Source organism: Triturus cristatus, chromosome 4_1 (genome assembly GCF_964204655.1).
Source record: "Triturus cristatus chromosome 4_1, aTriCri1.1, whole genome shotgun sequence".
Lineage (NCBI taxonomy): Eukaryota > Metazoa > Chordata > Amphibia > Caudata > Salamandridae > Triturus > Triturus cristatus.
The window spans coordinates 115,206,071-115,213,455 of record NC_140585.1 but is presented as its reverse complement, the minus strand read 5'-3'; the positions used below and the strand labels follow the sequence as shown (position 1 = coordinate 115,213,455).

Genomic DNA, 7,385 nt, shown 5'->3' with positions numbered 1-7,385 from the left:
CAGGATTTGCGCCGCCGCTGCGTCACAAAAGTGATGCAACGGCGGCGTAAATGAGGCGCAAGGGGCTTGTAAATCTGCCCCATAATGGGCAATTGGGCAACTAGATGTACGTTCGACTTCCCCCTACGCCCACCTTACAGTGCTAATGTTGAGAGTGAAGATTCTGACAAAAATGGATAAACAACAAAAACATACATATCCACCCCAGATGGGACTCGAACCCACAATCCCTGGCTTAGGAGGCCAGTGCCTTATCCATTAGGCCACTGGGGCTTTTGTATATTGCGTGGACAATGGAGCAATAATATCTTTCTCCATGAACGACATGTGACGACCCACTCCACGCTCCTACTAAGGTATAAAACACGCATATACAATCTTTAAAAACACCCCTGCTCTGGTGCTTACCATTTTAAATGGCAGCGATTACGTCAACCGGTTTCGCCATCACGTTTCAACCCTAATGTGCTTCAGAGTGAAGACCCCAGCAACATTGAATACACAACCGTAAAATAGCTATTTCTTTCACCCCCAGATGAGCCCCGAACCTTCAATGTCTGGTGTAGAGGAAGGACTCTATTCTCCATCGGCCACTGGTGCGATTGAAAAATGCGCGCAGTGAAGTCAGGATTTCTGCTTGGACGACTGAATAAATTATATCTGATCTTACATACATATTTTCACGCTCTTGTCTTTAATTGTTATTGAAGCCAAGCATCAGACTCACCCACTCCTGTGATGACTAAAGTTTGAGTCCGTGGAGTTTACTGGAATCGGTAACTCATCCACTCCGCTGCAGCGCATGAGCCTGAAAACTGACACAATAAACAGAAGCCTTTGCAAAGCAACAGGACTCGCATGGACCTGAGTCTATTGCATTGCTAACGTTTTTTTTTTCTAAAGCGCCTCATGCTTCTCTTTCAGGTTAATGGAGGCTGCCCCTTTTCTTTAGACCAGCCGAGTCTAAGGAAAGGGGCGGGGCGCCATTAAAGTGAAAGCACCCTATGGGTCGCTTTTACAAAAGTAAGCATTTGTTTTCCAAGATACTTGCTGATTATTTTCAACACTCAGCTAGTCAGCTAAAGTGCAACTTATTAATGAACAAATTAAAATCTCAGGTCCCACCGAGATTTGAACTCGGATCGCTGGATTCAGAGTCCAGAGTGCTAACCATTACACCATGGAACCAGTTGGAAGCTCCACCCCCATGCACAGGTTTTCCTGCTGGGCGAGGGGGGGGGGGGGGGGGGGGGTGGGGGTGGGGGTGTACAGCACTGATGCTAACATGGCTTTAACAGTTCAGAAACCAACTTGTTTTTTTCAAATGTGGCTACAAAATTACCATTAACGAACTTATTTAAAAGTTAAAGAAAACATGCTATCAATGGGTAAAAATAAAAAACAATTCGGAGCAATCTCCTGTGGAGAAAGGTGCAGTGAGTGCGGAACCCAAGAAGCGCTATTTCTTTCAGTAAACATGTGTAAAGTAACATGTCTTCAGCACAGAAACAGACTGCGTGGCTCACAGAAACCGGCTTCAAGTCGGTGGCTTCTGTTTGTTCAGGAAATAGACATTAACGAGAGCAGCGTATGATTCCCGTGGCCAAACTAGTGAGGATCACCCCCCCCCCCTAACTTGAAGGTGTGACGACCCCTTCCTGATCTAAAACTAGAGAGGACGGGGCTCAGAGAGCCCCTTGTCTGTGAGTCTGGCCGCTCGTAGTTTTCTTTCCTCGTGTTGCATCAGACTGCCAGCTGCCATGGGCGCCGCAGAAATTTTTCCAGGGGGGTGCTAACCTGGCAAATGAAGGGGCATGGCTAATGTTAATCATTAGGGGCGGGGCTCAAATGGCAGACAATCAGGATCGGGTAATGCTCAGGCCAAGCTGAGAAAAACAAGCATTGGCATAGCCAATAGGTCACGCCTTTGGGACCTTATAAGTATTTAGTTCTGCAGCAGGTCCCAAAGACGAGACCTATTGGCTATGCCAATGCTTGTTGTTATATCTGGGCATGTTGACAGACTAGGGGACTGGGTCTCGATGTCGGGTTGGGAGCACAGCAATGACTTTGAATTGAATTTGAATGCGTAGGTAATACAACCGGAGGCGTGAAATGAAAGGTTCACTACCAGGAATAACAGGAAGGTAGAAAGTTAGGCTGGTTAGAAAGGTAAGGAGGGGTAGAGGCAGGCATGGTGGTGAGGGGAGAAACAGATGCATGCTAGGAGAGCACTGTGAGGGAGGGAGGCGAAATGGGAAGAGGCACTGAAAGGTGGGTCAGGTAAAGACCGTAGACACACAGAAGGATAGCAAGGGGTGAAGGGTAGACAAAGAAGTCTTCAGTCCTCAGTCTAAAGCGCCAAGATGCCCGTAGGGTGATAGTTGCGCTCTACAAGTACATCATCAATCAATCAATCAAGTGAGGTGTAGAAGAAAAAGATTCAGGAGCAGAGACAGGTAAATCAAAGTTGGAGAGGGGAGAATAACGCAGTCGTAGAACATGAGAGGGCCAGGTAGAGAGAGGGAGAGGTGTGTCAGAGACAGGTAGAGACAGCTGAGGAAGAGGGAATTATAAAGACTGAGGTAAAGGGGTGCGTTGATATCAAGGAATTTCAGAGATGTGTCAGAGAGCGGTTACTGAAGAGGAAAAGAAGTAGAGGTATTGAGAAAGGAGTTAGGTACTAAAAGAATTAAGGGGGTGAACAGAGGTAGAATGAGAGGAAGGGGAGAGAACACGTAGAAGATGAATGGCAGGGTAAAGTGAGCGATCAGGCAGTGAGTTTGAGGAGTGGGATACAGAGGGATATGTGGCAGTGAGCACGAGGTGTGGGGTACAGAGGGATATGTTGTGGCAGTGAGCGTGAGGTGTGGGGTACAGAGGGATATAAGGCAGTGAGCGCGGGGAGTGGGGTACGGAGAATATGAGGCATTGAAACACAGGGTTGGGATGTCCTGCCAGACATGATAGGGCGCATACTGGCAGATAGATATGTTATTGACACGAGTCTGTGTACGTTTTAGTGGGATCTGAAATCCGGGCTATGCTGCAACCTCAATTTTTGGATTGGGAGGATAATGCATCGACTCCCCCCCAGAACTTCATTCAGAAGACCCCTTGCTCTCAGGCTACACAGTGTTAAAAGGAGGTCTTGGTGTCCAGACGTACCCACTCGTGCTTGTGGCCGCAGCTCAAACTGGCCCTTGTCATTCTGTTTGCGATCATCAGCCACAGACAGAATGACAATGGGCGGGAGGGGCTGCGAGGGGGAGTGCGAGGCGCCCCATCAGGGAGTTGAGGCCTCTGGCAGGGAACACCTCTGCTCCCTGCAGGGTCTGGAATTATGGACAAAAGGCGTCCGTAAAAGCAGGGGCGGCCGCAGGGGGGGCAAGGAGGGGTGCTCCAGGGGGGACAAGTGCCCCTCCTTGCCCCCCCCCTGCGGACGCCCATGCCTGCTGCTGGACGACGCAGCAGGTTATTACTCAATGCTTGGGGCGCAGCTGGCCTGAATTCCCGACGTGTCCCTTTTCTTCCTTTTTTTTTTTCTTTTTTTGCTGGGGCCCCCTCGCTCTACCATCACTTTACAGGCTCCAGTGCAGTGCATTGATCTCCTCTCGTTTTCAGCGGGTGTGTTACCGCTGACCAGCCACTAAGTGGCTCTGCATGCGATCACAGTGAGGCCAGGCAGCTCTTCCCGACAGTTGCGGGTCTCGCTTGTCTTGGTCGGGCAGTAAGGCACGGACCCTGGGATGAGTCAAGTCACTGCACATGAGTCAGCCAGGTAAGTGAGATGGGGCCTCTCTCTCGCTGCAGGGCTGACCAGGGTTGCTCCGGCATGATTATCGGCTGGTTTGGCCGCTGCGGGATGATCGGTGCCTTTGTGCTCCTGCGCGGACTGCAGGCGCAGGGTGCCACTTCGGGTCAGTACAGTCGGGAGGTTCATGGGCGGTCGCCGGTGTCTCGCAGATGGAGGGGGCACAGGGACACTCACTACCCTCCCTAAAGTGCCAGCCTCCCTCCATTATCACGGGCTGTGCTGGTGCATGCTGTGGAGCAACTACAGGCAGGGGCTGGAGGTCTGCTGAGCGCTGGGCCAGCAGCTGAGCAGTGCCAGGCTTAGGGGTGGAAGGGCCGCTCCTGGGCACTGCCAGTGATGAGCGCCGGGCACTTTACTTGCAGCGTTGAGTGCCAACGGGTGGCGGTGGTCGCGCCGCGTGCAGGGTGGGGAGACTCACGCATCTCAGGGCATTCCGACAGCGGCTGCGGGGTCGCTCGTCCACTCCTCCATGGTCCGGGGCCGCAGTGAGTAGGAAACAGGCAGTCTCCGTGCCTCCCTTCCAAAAGGCAGATGGCCGCGTGCTGAGCTTCACCCACTCGACGGGCACGGGCGGCGGTCACTTTTCTCCTCATGAGGTACAAGGAAGGATTGTGCTGCGGGGACGCGGGATTAGCATCCCGCCTCATCGCCAAATGTTGTATTCTCTAGGCCCACATGCTGGCAAAGGACTGACGCAGACACCGCTAGTAAAGGTATTGAACTGGCCACGAGCACGTGCACTCGGGCCCCTTTATTAGCCGGGTCATGTCACTCGTGACGCCGGTGATGGATGGGTGTGGAGTGTGTGTGTGTGCCCACTCCCATAGGGGAGTGGCTACTAAAACAGTGCCTGTCGAGACACTAGAATGTGTCTCGCAGGACACAACAGTCTCACCCTGTCCCTCTCTGAGCTTTCAGAAAACCAGCAGCAGGAAGAGTGCAGAGAATAACCCCGCCCCATCCCCTCTTCTGCAGGGAGGGTTACCTGCACGCCTCCAACTCTTTCACTCCTCGTCTCCAAAGTCTTCCTTTGTGGAAGCAGAAGAACGGAGGTCTCCTGACTCTGAGCCCCTGAGGGAGGTTTGTTTTAGGAGTTCTCACCAAGAAAACGTAGGAAAAATAGGCCCAATTGATGCATTTTACAGCCCAGTTTTTAATGGATATAGGATGACTCTCGCGACTCGTAATGAACTATTCCAATGCTTATGTGCAGAGCCAGGTGAGCCCCACGTCCCCCCGGGGTACTGCTATCAGCCTCTCCAAGAGAACTTTAAAACAAGCATTTTCAATGCAATAGGTCTCGCATTTATAAGAGTTTGAGCTATTGGCATTGTAAAATTACAATGCCTTTTATTTATGTTTTGGTTTTAAAACAAATAAAAGGCATTGTCATTTACAATGTCAGTAGCATAAACTCGCATAAAAGCAGTGTGCGGCGTGCAGCAGTGTGCGGCGTGCAGCAGTGTGCGGCATGCAGCAGTGTGCGGCATGCAGCAGTGTGTGGCGTGCAGCAGTGTGTGGCGTGCAGCAGTGTGTGGCGTGCAGCAGTGTGCGGCGTGCAGCAGTGTGCGGTGTGCAGCAGTGTGCGGCGTGCAGCACGCAGCGTCCTGCGTGCAGCAGTGTCGTGCAGCATGCAGCAGTGAGTAGTGCAGCAGTGTGTGGCGTGCAGCAGTGTGTGGCGTGCAGCAGTGTGTGGCGTGCAGCAGTGTGCGGTGTGCAGCAGTGTGCGGCGTGCAGCACGCAGCGTCCTGCGTGCAGCAGTGTCGTGCAGCATGCAGCAGTGAGTAGTGCAGCAGTGAGTAGTGCAGCAGTGTGTGGCATGCAGCAGTGTGCGGCGTGCAGCAGTGTGCGGCGTGCAGCAGTGTACAGTGAGTGAATATAATTGCAGCGTGAAGCACAAGGAAGGGGAATGAGGAGAAGAGCAGCGTGAGGCCCAAGGAAGGAAAGTGAGGATAATCGCAGCGCGAGGCAGAAGGAAGGAGAGTAAGGAGAAGAGCAGCACGTGGAAGAAGGACGGAGAGTGAGGAGAAGAGCAGCTCAAGGGCGGAGAGAGATTACAAGAGCAGTGTGAGGCACAAGGATGGGGAGTGAGGAGAAGAGCAGTGTGAGGCACAAGGAAGGAGAGTGAGAAGAGCAGCGTGAGGTAGAAGGACGGAGAGTGAGGAGAAGAGCATTGTGAGGCACAAGGATGGAGCGTGTGGAGGAGAAGAGCAACATGAGGCACAAGGGCGGAGAGTGATGAGAAGAGCAGCGTGAGGCAGAAGGAAGGAGAGTGAGGGGAAAAGCAAGGCAGTGTATATATACTCCAGCAAAGGACCTCAGGTAAAAGAAGCTTCACATTGAAATGCATACAAATACAAAATAGCATAAAATGTATAAGTAAGTAAAGCAACTATCTCCAGACATATACAATAAAGAAAAAACTCCATATTTGTTCTCTTTAAAAAAGTAAGAAAAAGAAAATATTCAACAGTCATTGAAGAAGGCAGCCCTTCACGTTTCCCTGTTTGTTTGTTTTCTAGTTAAATTACGACCCCCCTCTTTCTTTAAAAGACAAAGGTAGGACCGGAAAACGACTTTGTAACTGAAACTTTTAACAGCAGCATAAGAAGCAAGTACCAGACAGCTTTGAGTATTTCTGTTCAGTGTTCCGGCAGATCTGAAAGGAATGCTGTCAAATAGAAATCACGTTATCTCTTCAGTTACGGAAGCAATAAAGATGCTAACATCGAGCCAAAATGACAGCTCTGCTTGAGCTTGCAAAAAAAGAGTTTTACATTATGCCAGCAGTATAAGGTACTTGCAACATAAGGATGTCCATACAAAATGCACATGCACAGGATGGCTCCTCTCGGCATCTGAATGGCGATCACTCAACTCGCAAAAGCCATATCTGACAGTTATTGAGTGGGACACTTGACAATTATGGAGTGGTTCACTTCTTGAAAACGCATTTATTGATACTAGTTGTACAGATTACAGTTGTACAGATTTAGTTGTACAGTGGGTTTTTTGTTTTAAATGATGTTGTGTCCTTTATTTACAGTCTGGTCTTTGCATTCGAGGGATACTAACATACCACACAGCACTGCGTTGAAGAAAAAAAAACAAGCAGGAAATGTGGGTAGCCCGTCCCCCAGTAAATGCGAGACCTATTGCATTGCAAATGCTTTTTTTTCTTTACTGATCCGACGTGATTAGGTGGAGGGAAGAAACCAGTTGTGGAAAGCAAAAGAGGGGTGGAATCTGAGAGAGCGGGTAAGCAACACAAAGGGCAGGCAGAAAGAAGCACCACTCGGGTGTGCAGGGGGAAGCAGCCTGGAAGGCACAGGTGGCGGACACAAACTGACAGAGCAACATGGGGAGCTGGAAGTGAACGAACAAGAGTGCAACGTGGAGAGTAAGGGCACATTATAGAGGCTTAAAGTGCAAACCTCCATCAAAGTGACCGCTTAAGACAAAGTGGTGGAAAATATTTTGTTTATAATTCTAGGGAGCGAAATGTGCTGTGAGAAGTGGGAAAACGCAAAGCATGGGCGAAACACATGCACTCTCATTGAGGGCTTTT

At 50.4% G+C, this 7,385-nt stretch overlaps 2 non-coding genes across 2 annotated transcripts; both read right to left on the bottom strand.

The window, feature by feature from the left end:
• Positions 1-200: 200 nt before the first annotated feature.
• Positions 201-273, bottom strand: TRNAR-CCU (transfer RNA arginine (anticodon CCU)). Its single transcript has one exon. It is a non-coding gene; the product is annotated as a tRNA-Arg (tRNA).
• An 843-nt stretch (positions 274-1,116) lies between these two features.
• Positions 1,117-1,188, bottom strand: TRNAQ-CUG (transfer RNA glutamine (anticodon CUG)). Its single transcript has one exon. It is a non-coding gene; the product is annotated as a tRNA-Gln (tRNA).
• Positions 1,189-7,385: the final 6,197 nt, after the last annotated feature.